The following is an 18,974-nucleotide window of genomic DNA, read 5'->3' as shown; positions in this document are numbered from 1 at the left end:
TTTACACACACAAGACGGCAGACAAGGACTGTTAAGGAATTTTAGTGAGAACTGCAGGGGGGACAGGATCAGGTTTTGGTAAAAATCCTGTAACATACCCTGGCTGGCTGGCTTCTTATAAGGATGGCTACCTGAAATATATGTGGGCAAGGACAAGTGAGTTTTTTAACAAATAGTTTTTTATAACCATTTCTGTACTACAGAGAAGGGCCATCTCACAACACTTGATGTATTTTGACATCCTTTCAGCCATAGTTGGTGTGTGTGTGTGTGGGGGGGGGGGGAGTTGGGGCCTCCTTGACTGTTTTTTGACATCTCCATTTTCTGTCTCCAGTGAACAGGACACAGCTGAACCATTCCAGGATCCTCAGAATGGCACTGTCTGGCTCCACTGGCTCACAGGATCCTGAAAACAAAGAGTAGTCTTTCTTGCTGAAGTCTATCAAGATTGCAGTGGTGGTAACTTTATACTGGTTTGTGTCCATAACCGTGGTATTCTTCAAAAAGTACTTATGAGACAGCCCTTCACTGAAACTCAATGTCCAATTTTTTGTCATATTCTTCCAGTGTGTGGTTACTGTTGTTCTGTGCTGGTGCATGAATATTCTGGCTATGCTGTGCCCTGGATGTGTAGATTTTCCCTTCATTAAGTTTGACCCCAAGTTTCCAGAAGCATGCTTCCACTATCAATCGTCTTCATTGGTATGCTCACCTCCAACAATTTGTGCATCAAGTACTTCGGGTTAACCTTCTATAACATTAGCAGGTCCCTCACCACCATTGTCACTGTCTTAATGTCCTACCTGAGACTGAAACAGACTACCTCCTTCCAAGCACTGCTTTGTGTGGAATCATAATTGGTAAGATATTTATTATATTCACTTTGCATAAACACAGTGGTCTGTTAAATGGGAAATACATTATTTTTACTTTTAAAATGTAAAGGGAAGTATTATAGGATGCTATAGGATATATATTTCATCACTCTTGCCTGTTTCTATCGGAGTTCCACAAGGCTCAATTCTTGGCCCACTTCTCTTTTCTCTCTTCATTAATGATCTTCATACTATAATCCCTCAAGCAACCTGCATTCAATATGCTGATGATTCTACACTCATCTGCACTGCATCCTCCACCCCAGAGCTTATCTCTCTTACTCAAAATGTCTTCAATACCATAGAAACATGGTTCTCCAGCCGATTCCTCTTATTAAATGCTAAAAAAACTAAACTGCTCCTTTTCACACCCACTTCTAGGACATCCCCCTTAAACTTCTCTATCTACTCCAACAGTGCCACTGTCATTTCACCTGACTCTACCACTAAATTGCTAGGTATTACCATTGATAATAATCTCTCTTTCAACCAACACATAAACAACTCCATAAAACAAGTCAACAGAAAAATAGGATCCTTATATCGAATCAGACCGTTCCTTACTCCATCTACCAGAACTAGGATTGCTCACTCCCATCTTATTTCTACTCTTCTTTATGCTTCACCTATCTTCACCAACCTCAAGAAGAACAACCTAAACAAACTAACTACCTGCTACAATAACATTGCCGCTTAGCTACAGGTAACACCTTCAGAACTCATCACTGTGTTAACTTGAAGCAACTAGGCTGGCTAGAGTATCAGAACTATCTTGCAATCCACCAACTTACCATTGCCCACAAGATACTGTACCAACCAAACAACACCCCTATACTCTCTCAACTCATAATCCCTATAATAATCTCAACTCTCTCCGCTCATCTACTGAAGTTACTGGCTAGTTCCATAAAATCAAACAACACTGCTGGTGACTCCCTTTTTACCAATTCTGTAGGTTCAAAATGGAATTCGTTACCTAGCGACATAACAAAGATTACATCACTACCTCTCTTCAAACAAAATATTAAACTCCACTTCCAAAATCACTGGCTCTGCTCCTGTAGCAAACCTGATTAACCTGATTCCCAATACTTTAACTTTACTATAACTACCTCTTCTCTGACTCTACTTCTCCACTAGGCATTCTTCCCTTCCTCTCACACTGTCTACTAACTTGCTTCATTGCCTATTACTGTCCTAACTTAATACTTTTAATAATATAACTCCCTTTTATTTATTTTATTCTTTTCCCCTTATTCTTTACACTCTTTTCTTTACCTACTCTCCCTGTATCCATACCTTCATGTATCTCTGTCTTTCTGTATAAAATTTAACATCTTTTCCCTAGTCTGTAACTGTGACAGGAAGTAATTAATTCATGCACCTTTAATCTTAAGACATATAGCTTCTTATTTTCTTGTAAATATGTATGATAGAAATTAATACTTGTAGTAACAATCTTAAATTGTTCAATTTGTTATTAATGTTTCATTAACATGCATACTAATATTTTTTGTCTCTATGTACTAATTTTTGTGGAGCTTTTCTCCCCGGGCCTCTACTGAAAATGGAATTTTCTCCAGCTAGACTAGCCCGGTTAACAAATGTAAAATAAATAAATAAATAAATAGGATGCATTCTAGATGGCAGGAGGGAAAGATATGACGTATTTGTACAACTGTTTGAAAGATAAAAAATGAGCCTTTGGGGGAAGCTATTTGCTCTGTGAGTACAAAAGTGATGATAGGGAGAAGGTTTAAGAATGTCTAAAAGAAATGATACTTTGCTGAATGAATGAAAAGTACCCAGATGTCATGGTGAAGAAACAACACTCTGCAGAGCTCAAAGTTAGGTTATGTTGGTGGCAAAGAAAAAAAGAATACCATATACGACATTGTCTTCAGAAATGCTTGTTTTGCTAAACTTGAGTAGTTTGCAAGCAAAAGAGGCTTTTTCATTACAATTTATCAGAAAGTGTTTTTTATTGTACTGTAGCTGCATTTGGACAGTTATCTGTGCAGTAAATCAAAGAATTTTGATCAGGTGATAACTGTATTTCCCCGTTCTCCTGCAAAGGTAGAAACACAGTTTTCATCCTGATTTGTCTTTAGTGGCAAGCTTCTAATAGAGTTGGGGGGTGGTATCCCACAATTCCATTGGAGTGGGTGAGGGTTACATAATTATGTATGCACATTTGATGTTAATCAGGATCCAGATTTTTGGCCAGTTGTACTTAGTTTTCATGCGCCTCTGTCCAGATTTTTGATGTTTCCAAGTTGAGAGGTATGGTGATGTCCCATGGAGGGGCTAGGTCTCTAATGGGAGGTGTCTTAGTAGAAAGGTACCTTTTAGTAAAGCTTTGGAAATTTTCAGTGAAATCACACCTTTGGGGAGGAGATCCTAAAATACCTGCAACACTAGAAGGACCACTCTCAACTCCAAGACACTAATAGGAAGCTTGGCCTCTAATGATGACAATATACCTTGGACCATTTTCCCTTCAAAATGCTCTACCCCCTACCCTAGAAGGGAGGCATCCATGGTCACTTTTGCAATTGGCGATTATGGCTGGAAAAGGTGACCCTCAGTTACAGTCAGGAACATTATACACCAAGCAATCTCTTGTTTGGAGATCTGCGTAATTCAGAGTTTCGAATGCAAAGGGTGAATGGACTGAGACTACTGTACTACTAAAGTCTATTGCAGTACTCTCATGTAGTATCTGACTAAAAGGACCATTAGTTTTGTGGACACCAGGGGACCCAACAGATGCAGAACTAACTTTGCTGATGTTGATGGGTGATTCAGTACTGTTGTGAGACAAAGTGACAAATCTCTAGGCTGGAGAAGGCTGACTATCTGCAGTTTGGTGTCTAGGTGGCATCTTATAAACCCTATACTCTATGTTGGAGTTAGTCGACATTTTTCTACATTTACAGATATTCCTAATTCCAGTAACAACTGGAGTACCTAGTTCAGGTGGCATAAGAGTAGTTGCTTGGAGGAAGCAGTGAGGATCAGATTGTTGAGGTACAGGAAGATTTAGATACCCAGCAGATGCAGGTGTGCTGTTACCATTGCCATGATCTTGGTGAAAACCATGGAGGTGATACCAAATGGCAGTGTCCAGAATAGGTAGTAATTGCCTCCCAGCCTGAAGTGAGAAATCTCCTGAATTGCTTTATTTTGATGTGACAGTAGGTGCCCTGGAGGTCTATGGAACACAGCCAGTCATCCTTCCTCAATAGGCATAATGCACTGTACTGTGACCATCCATAATTTTGTCTGTTTCTCAAACTGGTTTAGGTGACAGAGATCCAAAATGGGTCTGAGATCTCCCATTTTCTTTGGTATGAAAAGAACATGGAATAGACTCAGGAGTCTAGCTGGTTGTGGAGGACCGGTTTGATGAGTCTTTTTTTCCAGCAGCTGTGAAATTTCTATGGCTGGTAAGTCCCACTGACTGGGTGGAACATCACTGACTTTCTTATTCTTTTTCTGAGGTGGAAGGGAAAAGAGAGTATAATAGCCTATGGATTTTATCTTTAGCACCCAGCAATCTGAGGTTACTGTGCTTCACACTTAAGGGTGCAAAGATAGGTGTGCCACATTCTCTCCAGGGTGTAGTAGTTGGGCAACACTTCAGGAGTGTTGAAAGGCTTTCTCAGAAAAGGGACTGTGAAAGTTTTGGTTAAACACTGCTGCCTCTAAGGCATTGTGCCACAGGAAGGTCTATCACCCTGGGAGTCATGGAAAATACTCTGTGATTTGTGGAACCGCATCTTCTTCTCTGATATCTGGTTCCTAGAGAATGTTCTTTGCTGAGTAGAGAAGCATACTCTCACTACAAACAGTCTTACCATCCTGTTGACTCCTGATGAGTGTGTCTTTAACTTTAGGTTCAAACAAGGTGGAACAATCATAAAGGGCATTTACAAAGGATGATTTAAAGCCTTTTGCAAAGTCACAAAAGTGTATTCAGGCATGGTGGTGCATGCTGATGCCGGTGCCTGCTGCTCTGGGCATGCCATCAGCTGCATTACAGAGTAAACATATAGCCACATTTGAGGAGGACTGCAGTGTGGAAAGCTGGGAGTCCACTATTTTCTGAACATTTGCAGGCAATACCTTCAAGAGGGACTTGGTGATCTCTCTTTGGTCAAGTCTGTCTGAAATCTTGTTAAATGAGCCAAACAGTTTAGTAATCTAAGGGCAAAAGTCACTGATGCATAGGCCCGAAGCCCATATCTGTCCATTACCCTAGATTCTCTGCTAGGATGATGAACAGATGAACTGTATTTCAATAGTTCTTTTCTGATGGCTACTGCCACCACCATAGCATCTACTGGTGGACCCCTACTCTAGTGTTTCCTGTCTTTAGGTGCAGCCAAGATGCAATCAGTTTTTTTTTGTGGATGGGCTGCACCACAACAGAGTCCTTTCATGCTCATTGAGCCGTAAGGTCAAAAAGTGGGTCAATGGGAGGTACCACCCAGTATGACATTGGTCCAGAGCAAAAGGCTTCCAAGAACACTGACTCATCTGGTGAAGGGTCTTGTGATGACCAATTCCCTCACTGCTTCATTAATTCAAAAATGTCACCAAAGGTAACATCTTCAGAGAGGAAGCAAGGGGAACCTGCCCTTTCCTCTAAGTCAACGTTTTCAGTGAAAGACTCTGGGGAAGAGTCTAAGTGTTTCTGTTTGCATGTCTGTTTTCCTGGGGATAGCTTCTGAGGGAGCAACAGAAGGCTCAGAATTGAGTGGAGAACTGACAAAATAGACTTCCTCAAAAGCCCATGGGACCAGCTGTCCCTGTCCGACAAGATGATGAGGAGAGGAAGCAGACTCCAGCTGGGGTTTGGATGGAGCTGAGCTGGATGAAGACACCTTATCTTTGGAATTTAATAAAAACGTTTCAAAGGCCTCAAAGGCCAAAGATGACACCAGCACAGAGGACTCCCTCTGATCTGGGGAAGGAAAGGAACCCTCAGCACCACTGACCCCCGGCCCTGAAGCAAATCTTTGATCCAAGCAGTTTAGAGCCAAAGCCCTGAGTGGGAGAGACAATTCCAAGAACCTTGGTGTCAATTCACTCCCTTGGAACTCTGTACCGAAGCTTCAGCTCTGATTCTCATCTCAATCCAAAGGCATCTGTGTCAGGAAAGAGAGGGAAGCAGTTAACATTGAAGTCATGAGACACTCCTGTGCTAAGACAGAAGAGTGAGTCAGTATGGATTCCAGTAGAAGAGGGGTAAGAGGGCCAGAACTCAGTACATTTCCAGGGTACGATACTGGAATAACCTCAAACTGGATTTGCATCCTCAAAAACATCATCCTATTGACACTGAGCTGTGTGAGGCTTTAAGATGACAGAGTGAACAACACCACTGAAGGTGGTTAGGAATATCTCCTTTCCTGGAGGATAAGGGATTGTATTCTAGGACTCACCAGTCCCATTGACTATTTGACTCGTCGAGAAGGTGATCATGCCCAAGGAGTCATCTGATCTATTCTTCAAGCAGTTTTTGGACCAGGACCATGCAAAGCAGTAGGTTCCAGTGACCATTTATTAACAGATTTAGTGGGAGACTTGCTCCTTTCTTTCTCCCTCTTATCCTTATCAGTCTTTATCCTTTTCTTGTCCTTTCGATTTAGGTAAATCTTTTTGGAGATGGGATGCAGAAGTCGATGGGATAACCAATGTCTATGCTGGAATGAGGCCCTTTAACAAACGTTTGTCCCAAATGGTCTGAAGGGCTCTAGTACTGAATGTGACACAGGACTGACATCCACATCCAGATGAGTGGCACCCAAGCAATAAAATCATTTGGAGTGTGGACGCTGGGGTGGAAGTTTATGCCCACATTCTGATCACTTCTGCATACCTCTCAACTTCTAAGAGCAAGAAATCTGGATAAAGCCATAAATAATGGGGGGAACAAAGGTACAAAAATAGGGACACTTTTTAAATACTGCTCTTACAAACTTAGAAACTTGAAAAAATTACATGTTTTGGGTTAGCATGAATTTTCTGAAGGGTATGAATTCTGAAACTCAAATGTCTGTCATTATTTTCTGACTTTAACCCTCAATGATTTGCCAATGATTTGCCAGAAAACCACAATTTTATGAGAAACAGGCCAAAAATATGAGGCAAAAATCTGGACATTCAGTGAAAATCTGTACAGTTGAGAGGTATGCTTGTGGATTCTGACATATTGAAGATAGCCTAGAAAAGAATGTGTTACACCTTAAATATAGTAATAAAGACTATTACAATAACGATATAAAACCTAACTACAATATTTTTTTTTACATAACTAATAGTAATACTATGTAGAAAAGACCTAGAAGCCTTAACTGAATAAACTAAGTTAATTAAACTAGATGAATAGCAATTAATACCAAACCTAAACTTGAGCAAAAGGTAAATACAAACAGAGCGAGAAAAACTCTGTCATGGTAGGCCAGGAGTAACTTGTGCTTTAAAAAATGCAGCAGGTTGACAGTTGTAAGCTCTTTTGCACATCAGTTATGCTTAAGCGGCAAATGAGATCTGAGTGTTAAGGTAGAGTCTACGGAATTATGGGTAGGGGAGGAGTCAGTGCTTTGAATCCAGCAAAGCTATGAAGTCATCACCAAGGTCAAATTCGGTCAGATCTGACAACCCATATATTTGAAATGGACGAAAATAGACAACATTGGATCTGTTAATTGTTTAAAACACAGAATATACCAGCAAACTTACAACACCGTAGTCAAGCATGCAGTACAACGTTTTCATTTTAAGCATTTTTTTTTGGTTTTAGAAAAAGTAGACATTTGTCAGAAAGATGGGGAATGGAGAAGTTTTTTTAGAAATGATAGAGTTGTAGTGGCAGCTAAGGATAAATGCTAACTCCTGGACTAAATGACTGTGTTAATATTAAATGTGTTTTTAATATTAGTGCTAGCAAGACCTGAAATATTTTTTTCTCAGCAGGGTTTTTAGGATGGTTTACATGAATTTGCATGTGAACGGTTACTCCTTAAGCATGTTTTTAAGTTTTTTGTACCTGTACTTTTAAATGTTTGGTCATGTGACTAATGGCTTGATGAAAGGAAGTGGTGAATGAGTTATTGCAGTTTCTGATGATGTCTAAATTATACAAAAGCATGGTAAATGAAAAAGATTCCTGTTATTTGGAACTTGGATACTGCACTATATTAAATTAGTTGGTATTATATTTAAATAAAAATCCTTTATTTTACTGGAAAAAGTATGTTTTCGTTTGCAACATGCTATAATTCATATGACAAATATTAGACAACTAAAACAGTGTCAACAAACTCAGTATAATCCTGTGCTGAAACTCCTAAGGGTAAAACAGGAATTAAAATTTTCATAATGAAATTTTAAACATTGCATATGTCACCTATGTTATTACAACTGCCCCTATTTTTCATTATTGGCTCCAGTATGGCTCTTTCTGGGTTCTAAAGGCCAAGCAAGGTCACTTGGCTCTTTTTCAAAAATCTCAGGCTTGTCCACCAAAAGTCCAAGTGTTGCAGTGAAATAACAGCATCATATAAGATCCTTAATCCTTCCTCAGTCATAGATGTGGGCCAAAAACAATAAAACAAACTATAAAATGTGAAAGTAAGACTGAGCATCTTCCAGAAAACAGCACAGTATGTATCAAATTTTAAATATCAGTTCCATTCTTCAGGTTATTAAACTCATCCCGAAGTTAAAAATATATATATTCCTGTACTCTCATTAGTGTGATGTAGGTGTAGTTTAGTACATGGAAAGCCTCCAGTACCTAAGCATTTAGTTTACAGCTTTTATTGACATATACATGACAGTGGCACCATTTTTCAATGAGCATCTCTTAATTTTTCTGAACAGAATTTGCCTCAACCTTCAATTCTTTCTGTAGTTTTCCGTGTTGGTCAGTCACTACCATTACAGTATATCCAACAACATGTCTGGCTGAAGTCAGTAAAATGCTATAAATCTCACAAAAATCTGCAGTGAAATTCATCCACAGAGATAGCCTTAGAAAAAAAAAATCATTAAATAAGAAACAAAGATCAGTTATAATGGAACACTTGTATACAAGCTGGGAAGTAATCTTATTTTTGGTCATTGAACTCTTGCTGTTATCTAAGTAACTACAGAAAAGTGCATAAACAATAAACAGTATGGGATACCTTAAAGTTGCATGAAGCTTCCTTACAAAGTCTGTGATGGGTCATCTGTCAGTCAAAGATGACTGAGAAAACTAGACCCAACACCTAATCAAAACAGTGCTAATGATGATATAAAAACCTGTTAGGACATACAAACCTAAATACATAAAAATGCCTTATTATTTAGAATAATATTTAAATGTACTCAAATTAATTTCAGTATCTTACAGACGTCACACATATTCAAGCTAAGTTAGTACAAACACCAACACTCTTTTCATTGACAGTCTAAAAAGCTAGTGACAACACAGTCCATTTTAGTAAATAAAGAAACAGATCATCTGATTAACTTTGTCTACACTGTGTCACATTTTGGGGGCACAAAGTACAATGTGAAAGCAGGCAGATAGTCCAACAAACACAGTAACATCAGTATAGCAGTACACCTTGTGCCATTTTTAGGTATAACAAATTAAAGAGTATTACCAAACAGTATGTGATAGTGAGGCATTAGTAATGCACAGAAGATCAATATTTGATAACAGAAAGTTTTGGGGTAGTATTTTTCCTTAATAATACTCTGATACTGGGAACAAATTAAAGGACTCTTTACAAAAACATACCTTGAAAGTTATTTGGAAGGACATCAATGGGCCTATATGCTTGCCAAAACGTATACATGCTTCTTGATCCTCATACACATGAATTGACAAGTCTTCCAGTACTGGTCTGATTACTGGGAGAAAATGCATAAAAATAAAACCTTAGTAGATAGAATAAAAAAATGTGGAAAAAAGTTTCTATCTAAACACTTCAGAAAAATACTTAAATGTTCAGAAAAACATCAAAATAGTCTTCAATATCACAATATAAGTAAAATAATCACAATATAAATAAAAATATTTAAACTATTACACTGTATTATATCTGTTTGGTGGCAACAAATGTTCTTAGACTGCACTCAACACATGTAACAGTTTACCACCATTGTCCTCTATTTACCTTCTTCCACACCCATTTTCCACCTATCCTGTGCCTTCCTGAATGCCTCAGTGAAGTTCCTTTCTACAACTATGTCTGGTAATCCATTCAGTATGTCCTCATCTTAGTCCATGAAGAACTATCACTGAAGATCCAAGCAGTAACTATTTCCTAAAGTATGCTGCCTGAGCGTTATCCTCCTTCTCCAACTGTCATTTATTTTCTCTTCAGGATGACTTTTGCACATTTCCCTGACATGATCACCTATATAATGTCTTCACTTTTATTCTGGTGTCAAATAGAAGCTCCAGCTCTTCTAGTCCATGGTTACATCCATTCATCTTTACTTCATGTACCCTTCAGGGGCTTTGCTCAGTACTCATTCTGGCATCCTGATGTCCATCTCCTTGAATGGCTTTCAAAACTGTATGTAGTCCATGGCCCAGTAGAGCTGATGCCTTACCTCTTTGCTTCTGAAGTTTATCCATGTGTATAGAAACCACCATGTTACTTCTGTGTCATTGCCATCTCACTCTGGTGATCCAGACTATGCTATGATTAATATCCCCAAATCATGTTCCTGTTCTGTTGCCATCATTTCCACTCCTTGTACTTCATACTTCACAGAAGGATTTTTACAGCTCAAGTGCAGCATTTTGCATTTGTCTACAGTGAACTTCAGTTAATACCTTTTCTCCCACTTGATCAGCCTCTCCATATTCATTTTTAGACTTTTAGCCCATTCTTTCACTACTGCATCTATCTTTGTAAATATATATCTATATATGCTTATATACAGTGGCACAGCAGATAGGGCTATCATCTCACAACAAGAGGTTCCTCAGTTCAATTCTTAGCTGGAATGTTTTCTGTGCTGAATCTGCTCATCCTCCTCGTGGTTGTGTGGTTTTGCGGATGCTCCAGTTTACTCTCACATTCCAAAGATATGCAGTAGGTGGATTGTACACTCAAAATTGGCCATAGGTATGAGTCTCTATGCGAGTGTGTGGAGTGGAAGAATTACCCCTGCAGGGCTACCAATCAGGTGGTGTAAATCTTGTCTCAAGATGATTGCCACTATTGAAGTGGCAGCCAGACCCCATGTGCAAAAATGGGAAATGGGGGAAAGGGGGTTGCAGCTGAATGGATGGATGTCTACATATATGTGTGTGTGTGTGTGTGTGTGTGTGTGTGTGTGTGTGTATACACACACACACACACACACACACACACACACACACACACACACACACACACACACACACACATACATATACACACACAGGGTCTACTTCAAAGGAATGAAAACCCACTTACCTGAATCTCTAAACACCGAGACAACTTTGCCGAAACCACAGTGTAATGAACACTGGTAACGCTGATAACAAACTCAAGGAAACTAACCACTCATCCAGTCATACAAAAAATACACACCCAAGCAAATCACACCCACTCAGGTGGGAGGCTTCACCCCCCCCCCCCAACTAAATATACCACCTCTCAACTCTGAGATCACACTACAGTGGAGAAAGGGGAAAAGTTCAATATGTTGGCCAAATGGTTCCTATCCCGCAGTAGTTTCTGGTGTTCCAAGTGTTCATTAAACGGTGGTTTTGGCGAAGATGTCTTGGTCTTTAGAGATTCAGGTAAGTAGATTTTCATTCTTTTCAGGCAGACCCATATATTCATATACACAAGTGTGTATATATATATATATATATATATATATATATATATATATATATATATATATATATAGAGTGTGTGTGTGTGTGTGTGTGTGTGTGTGTGTGTATATATATATATATATATATATATATATATATATATATATATATATATATATAATATTGACAAAGTCCCAAAAACTGTATAAACACAAATCCCCAAGGAGCCAAAGTTGTATAGTAAACGATGTGAGTTGATGTTATAGCGATTTCTATTAATGTTGACAATAATAGATAACTTGCTACAAATGCATAGAATACAACAATCAATTTAATACTCAATGCGTCAAACACTCAGTCCTTCACTTACTGACGTGAGAATAAATCCAAAGTTTGTTCATATGTTATATTGGTAAATCCTGCTGGTAAAAAGATTTGCCGTATGCTCATAAAAATAGCCACCAGATGAATGTATAGCTGAGCAACCGCTCATTCCAATACTTCGTATATCAAACTTCTGACCAACCTATCCCAAGGACTTGTAGTACAAAATCTTTCAAACCACGTATATAGTTAAATGCAAAAGATTTATTTCGTAAGCGCTTTCACGGCTCTATGTCGCCGCTTCATCAGACAAACAACAAGAGTTCAATTACGAGAAACTTTTTAAACTTTTTTTAAAAAACGTACCTATCACTTCAGCCAATTGCAAGCGATCATAATTTAAAGTGATATGCATAAAAAATACTACGCTCTGACAATTGCAAAATGCATTTACACAAACCATTTAAAAATTGTTATGAAACATTTGCAACTCTAAGTAAAAGTTATACTTATTGCACAGAACTACTCTTGTCCATAATCGTGATCTGGTATAATATCATACTGCATAAACATTACCGGAGATGCAATAAAAATAACAAAAGATGACTATCGTAAACATCAAAACTAACCTATTTCACTTGATTAACAACAGTTGCCTGCAACAAAAACTTATAACAGGCAATCGGCTTTAAAATGATATGCATTCTTATGAACGAAATGTTATGAAAATAACACTCCTGTGCTTCAAAACAACCTCTCTCGCTTGATTAGCAACAATTACCTGCGACGAGAACTTATAACAGGCAATAGGCTTCTCAGATAATATACATAGGAAATTGTATATTCCAGCAATTGCCAAGAGCTATTCAAAAAACATTAAAAAGTGTGCGACTGAAAACTACTTTTTACATAAACTTCCTCTAGACCATGTTCTACATGATATGTTGTACCGCACTTAACAAACATTGTCGAGAACGTTACAAATGTTCGTGTACATCAAAAAACATCTCTACCTTGTCTGAACTTGTGCAATACAACCAAAGTATGGTGAATGAAAACAGAATTTAAAACATCACTGACAATTGCACACAAATCAGTATTACTATAAAATATATTAATAACGCGCGTTCCATCAAGCTGAACTCCAGTACAGTTATGCACTGAAACCAAGGCTTGATGAATGGAAACAAAATATAAACATCACTAGCAAATGCGCACAGCACATAGTTGATAATACACAATTCATCCTACAAAGTTCTTTAAAACAAATAAATATTTAAATAAATCCATAAATGTATAACTAATAAATATGGATGTCACTAAACCTCTGTTCTCTTAGAGAATATACTAATAAAATTACTGAATATAACAAATATATGTGTATGCTTATATATATACATTTATGAATAAACATAAATTGATGTATTTAATAATAAATGTATGTCAAAGACATCTAATCTTATAAATATATGAATAGTATGAACAATTGAAATAAAAATAAAGATAAGTGTTGAATCCAATAAATATGGATATAAAATATGCTGCTATGTAATTGAAAATATATGTATACATATTAAATATAATATTTAATGTAATATCAAATATAATAGTAAGTATGCAGTTATTTAGTGAAAAATGTATATGTACATACTTAATTTGATATGTAAACACTTATGAGTTAATGTATTAACTTATCTAACTTATATAATTCAATTCTAATTTAATAAATATTTCCTTACCAGGGATTGCCACACAAAGAGTATATAAAGATTTACTTGGTCAAATGGGACCTATTCTCTTTGCTAATGCCTATAGGATGTTAAACCATTGTGTAGGGAAAAAATGTATAAAAATGTATAAAAAAGTATAAAAATTATATAAAAAATTGTTAATATAGTATAGTACTGTTGTTAATAATTATACACATATATAAAGTAGAACTATTGCTAATGCTGCAATCTCCTGTTTTTTAAAATAGGTTTTAGAGAAACCATCTCATTTAGACCCTTCCCTCTGTGGGCTCCCAATCTGAATATCCAACCTATCTCAGCCTTTTCCGTATTATTAGTAACATCTCCTAATCTATCTGATATTCTTTGTTGGTATATGACTTGAAACAGAAAAGTGTGTTGTGCCCCATTTTTGATAGTATGCTTAGCCAGGGCACTATATTCATCTCCCCTCGATATACAATACTTATGGTCTCTTATACGTGCTCGTAGGGACCTATCGGTCTTTCCAACATAAAAGCTGAAACAGTGGACACAATGTGCAATATATACTATATGTCGACTTGCACAATCAGAGTCCACCCTAATGTCCCATAACTTTCCAGTGTCAGGGTGTCTGAAATAATGAGATTCGTCTATATTTTCACATTGAGAACAGGTTCCACATTTGCTAGTGCGTTGTAGTCCTGGAAAGGATGTATGTAATGTATAAGTGCTTACAAAATTGTGACATAAAATGCTCTTTAAATTTAGCATATTGCTATATGTAAAGTGTGGTTTGACCCCAAACATTTCTTTAACCCTTTCATCTGTAATCAGAATATTCCAATTGTTAGCCACTGCTTGCATGGCCATGCCCACATTGTTGCCATATGGTATTACAAACGCTTCTTGTCTAAGCCTCCTGGGTCTTTTCATTGTTGAACCTTGGTGTTCAGAGAAATAAGGTTGTGCTCTAGTTGTCCTTAATTGATCAATATTCATATACGTCTTTTGGATTTCATCGATATAATAACCCCGTTGAACTAAACCTTCCTTTAATGTGATTAATTCATCCTGAAGGAGGTTCTGTGTACTAGATAACCTTGAAAGGCGCATTGCCTGACCCTTAATAATGTTTGGAAAGATTTGTGGATTGTGCATACTCTGTCGATGCAAATAGGAAGGTTGGTAACATGATTTCCGGTGTACCTTAGTGCAGATAACGTCTCCTTTTCTATATACATTAACATCCAAGAAGTTGATACTTTGAGGCGAATACTCCATGGTGAACCTCAGAAAAGTATTTGCTTGATTCAACTTCTGATGAAATTCCTGGAGAGATTTCTCAGTTCCCTCCCATACAAAAAATAAATCATCAACAAATCTCTTGAAGAATCTAATATGTACATTGCCAACAATATGTCTAAGCTCAAAGGTGGCCATGACGATGTTAGCATAACTGTTGGCACAACTCGTGCCCATGGCCACCCCTTTCTCTTGTTTATAACATACATTGTTGAACAAAAATATATTGTTGTCCAGAACCAGTTCTAAAAGAAGACACAAGAAATCCACTTTGTGTTGATCCAACCCAAGAACTCCATTCAAAAACCATTTCACATATATAAGTCCCTCATCATTAGGGATGCATGTGAACAATGAGACAACATCCATTGTCACAAATAAAGCATGTTTTGTTAAAGGCGTTGTTTTCATTCCAAGATATAGATCTCTTAAGAAATGTTCAGTGTCTCTCAATACATATTGATGCTTACTCAAGTGTGTCTTAAGTTCATTCTCTAGATAGATGGAAATAGGCTCCGTCAACCAGCCAGATCCTGATACAATTGGTCTAAAGTCTGGCTTGTATAGATTTTTATGGATTTTTGGTAGGCCTGTGATGGTAGGAATAAGTGGATGTTCTACCAAAAAATATCTGTACAGGTCTTCACCAATGAGTCCCATGCATTTACATTCAGTTATGTTACGAAGAATGTTGTCTTGCATGTTGTAGACCTGTTCTACAGGTATTACTCGATAGGAGGAATTTTCTAATAGTTGAATAATTTTATGGTTGTAATATTCAGTGTCCATTACTACCACCGGCCCTCCCTTGTCCGCTGGACGGATGGTAATTTCATGATTATTGCGTAATCTCTTGAGTGCATCATATTCCATTTTGGTTAAATTGCTTCCTGATACATTACTTCCTAATTGTGTCTGATCGTAAAGAGTATTCTCCACTGCTTGAATAAAAACTTCCAAATTGGGTTGGAGGTGTGGAGTAAAAGTGCTCCTTCTTTTGTGCTCTGTCTTGTTTACCAAACTTGGATTATCATTTTCAGCATCAAACATAAGCTTCAAGGCTATCTTACGAACAAACAGTCTAAGTGAGACAATAATCTGACTAACATCCATATTGGATGTAGGTATGAAGGATAAGCCTCTATTTAATACTGCATACTCATGCTCAGATAGGTGATACTTGGAAATATTAAACACCAATGGAAAATAATTCCTTGCCTCGGCTGGATCCATACCAACTGGATGGATACAAAACCTTCCGCCATTTCATTTCGTACCTTCATTTTATTCAGTATGGAGTTCTTGTTCGATTCTTTCCTCTCACTTTGGTTGCCTGATTTTAAGTATTGGGTCCCCAGAACCTCTGGAGTGTCTTTTGTTGCTGTGGAGCCATCGTATATTCCTTCCTCTTGGCCCCCCTGTCGACATCCATGTCTAGTGACCTCTTTCTTCCTGTACGAATGGGTAGTGGAAAATCCGTAGTGTTGGCAACTTCCATCTGTATCTTCCTTCTGACACTGCTAGATAGACTATGACTATTTAGCAGCATGTTGGAACTCTTGCATAGTTGGGGTTCAGTATGAATCCCAAAAGTTTCATTGGGTGTAGTATATACTGAACCAATGCCTGGTGGTGATATAATGTCGAGTGATGTAGCCCCATTCACATTGTCCATGGGCTTATCATTTCCTTCTTGTACTGGTTGGATGGGGGCTTGATCTTCTATCATAGATTCCCTATGGACAACCAGGTGTGAATTGGTATCACCTCCAGCTGCCGTTGGTTGGTGTGATACTGTATTTAAATTGTGATGTTCAACTGGTCGTTGTCCACGTCTTTCAAAGTTATTATTCATGTTTCTCCTTTCAGGAGCATTGTTGGTTCTAGGCCATACAAAGACATTATTGTTGGCAAAGTCAATGGAATCCCTCAGTAACTTCTTACGCTTGTTGGCTATTAAGTTGACCTCATATCTAGTGATGCGGTCTAGCAACTCCTGCATATACAGTTCAGTATCCTCCTCTCCACACAATTCAATCAACCTGCCCTGTAATCTAATTGCAGATTCCTTCAACTCATTCTCCATTGGTGTAAAAAAATCTATCAACAACTGTATATATTCCTTGCTAGCTCGCAAGTTGATTTGTTGCCATTTAGCAAGTAGTGAGGGATATGTGTTGCCATATGTGGGCATGGTAAGAATACGCAAGCCCCGAGGTATAAGTCCTTTACTTAAACATGCCTCCATATGAAAGCGTTGTGTTCTAAGTCTTTTAAATTTATACAGATCATTCTCTATGTCACGCTTGACTTTTTTGATATCATGTTCACAATTTTCATTGGTTCTGGCATTCATTTCATTTTCAGTAAAATCCACCAGACCTACCAACGGATTTTGTTTATTTTCCAAGATGGTTCTTAACCTTTAATGCGTGGATTGTATTTGGGGCTGTGATCTTCCCTCCATATTGTTGGCTCCTTCCATTCCCCAAAAGAAAAATACAATATTGACAAAGTCCCAAAAAGTGTATAAACACAAATCCCCAAGGAGCCAAAGTTGTATAGTAAACGATGTGAGTTGATGTTATAGCGATTTCTATTAATGTTGACAATAATAGATAACTTGCTACAAATGCATAGAATACAACAATCAATTTAATACTCAATGCATCAAACACTCAGTCCTTCACTTACTGACGTGAGAATAAATCCAAAGTTTGTTCATATGTTATATTGGTAAATCCTGCTGGTAAAAAGATTTGCCATATGCTCAAAAAATAGCCACCAAATAAGTGTATAGCTGAGCAACCGCTCATTCCAATACTTCGTATCGTAAACTTCCGACCAACAGATGTCCCAAGGACTTGTAGATGATGTACAAATTCTTTCAAACCACGTATATAGTTAAATGCAAAAGATTTATTACGTAAGCGCTTTCACGGCTCTATGTCGCCGCTTCATCAGACAAACAACAAGAGTTCAATTACGAAAAACTTTTTAAACTTTTTTTAAAATACGTACCTATCACTTCAGCCAATTACAGGCGATCATGTTTTAAAGTGATATGCATAAAAAATATACTACGCTCTGACAATTGCAAAATGCATTTACACAGACCATTTAAAAATTGTTATGAAACATTTGCAACTCAAGGTAAAAATTATACATAATGATAGATCCATGTTGTCTTTCTCCATCTGGTTCAACCTGCAAGTTATCAGATCTGACTCAAATCAGAGGCTGGCCATATCTTCAAGACTTCAGCTTACCAGGCTCCACCTCCACTACAGAGAGTCCTTCACTCCTCCAAGAGAACCTGAGACTGAGTTTGTCCCTCTATGTCTAACTCTTCTAAAGTATCAACCTAATCCAAGAAGAACTAAAGACACCAACAAAAAGGGACAAAGACCCTCTTCCACTCAATCATTTTATTACGAAGGGCTTGTTATATGGGTGGGTTTAGGAGGGTGAGAAGGTTGAACCAGATGGAGAAAGATAACATGGATCTATCATTATGGTAAATACATAACTTTCATTTCTGATGTCAACCTGCGGGACAGAATCCACAGCCACATAATAACCCTGGAATGTTCAATGGGAAGGATATCTGCAATATGGTGGAACCAAAAGAAGCCATGGACATAGACTGAATGTCCAACTTGTATTGAGCCAGAAATATGTGAGGACCTACCCAAGTAGCAGCCCACACAGCGTCTATATCACGTTATCGAAATCTTACTACATTGAATCACTAAAGGTTGACCTCTAGTGATCGATGTAGTAAAACAAAGAATAACGTTTAAAAAAAAAATAAATAAACAAAAATAAAAACTAACTAGCGTAGGCAGGGGGGCAAGCCCCCCTGCACCCCCATGGGGGGGCTGCACCCCTCAAAACCCCTCCTACTTAAATATTCCAACTCCGGGACCGCAC

Source organism: Protopterus annectens, chromosome 6.part1, assembly GCF_019279795.1.
Source record: "Protopterus annectens isolate FY-2018-M chromosome 6.part1, PAN1.0, whole genome shotgun sequence".
Lineage (NCBI taxonomy): Eukaryota > Metazoa > Chordata > Ceratodontiformes > Protopteridae > Protopterus > Protopterus annectens.
The sequence above is the reverse complement of the archived record's forward strand: the minus strand, read 5'-3'. Positions refer to the sequence as shown.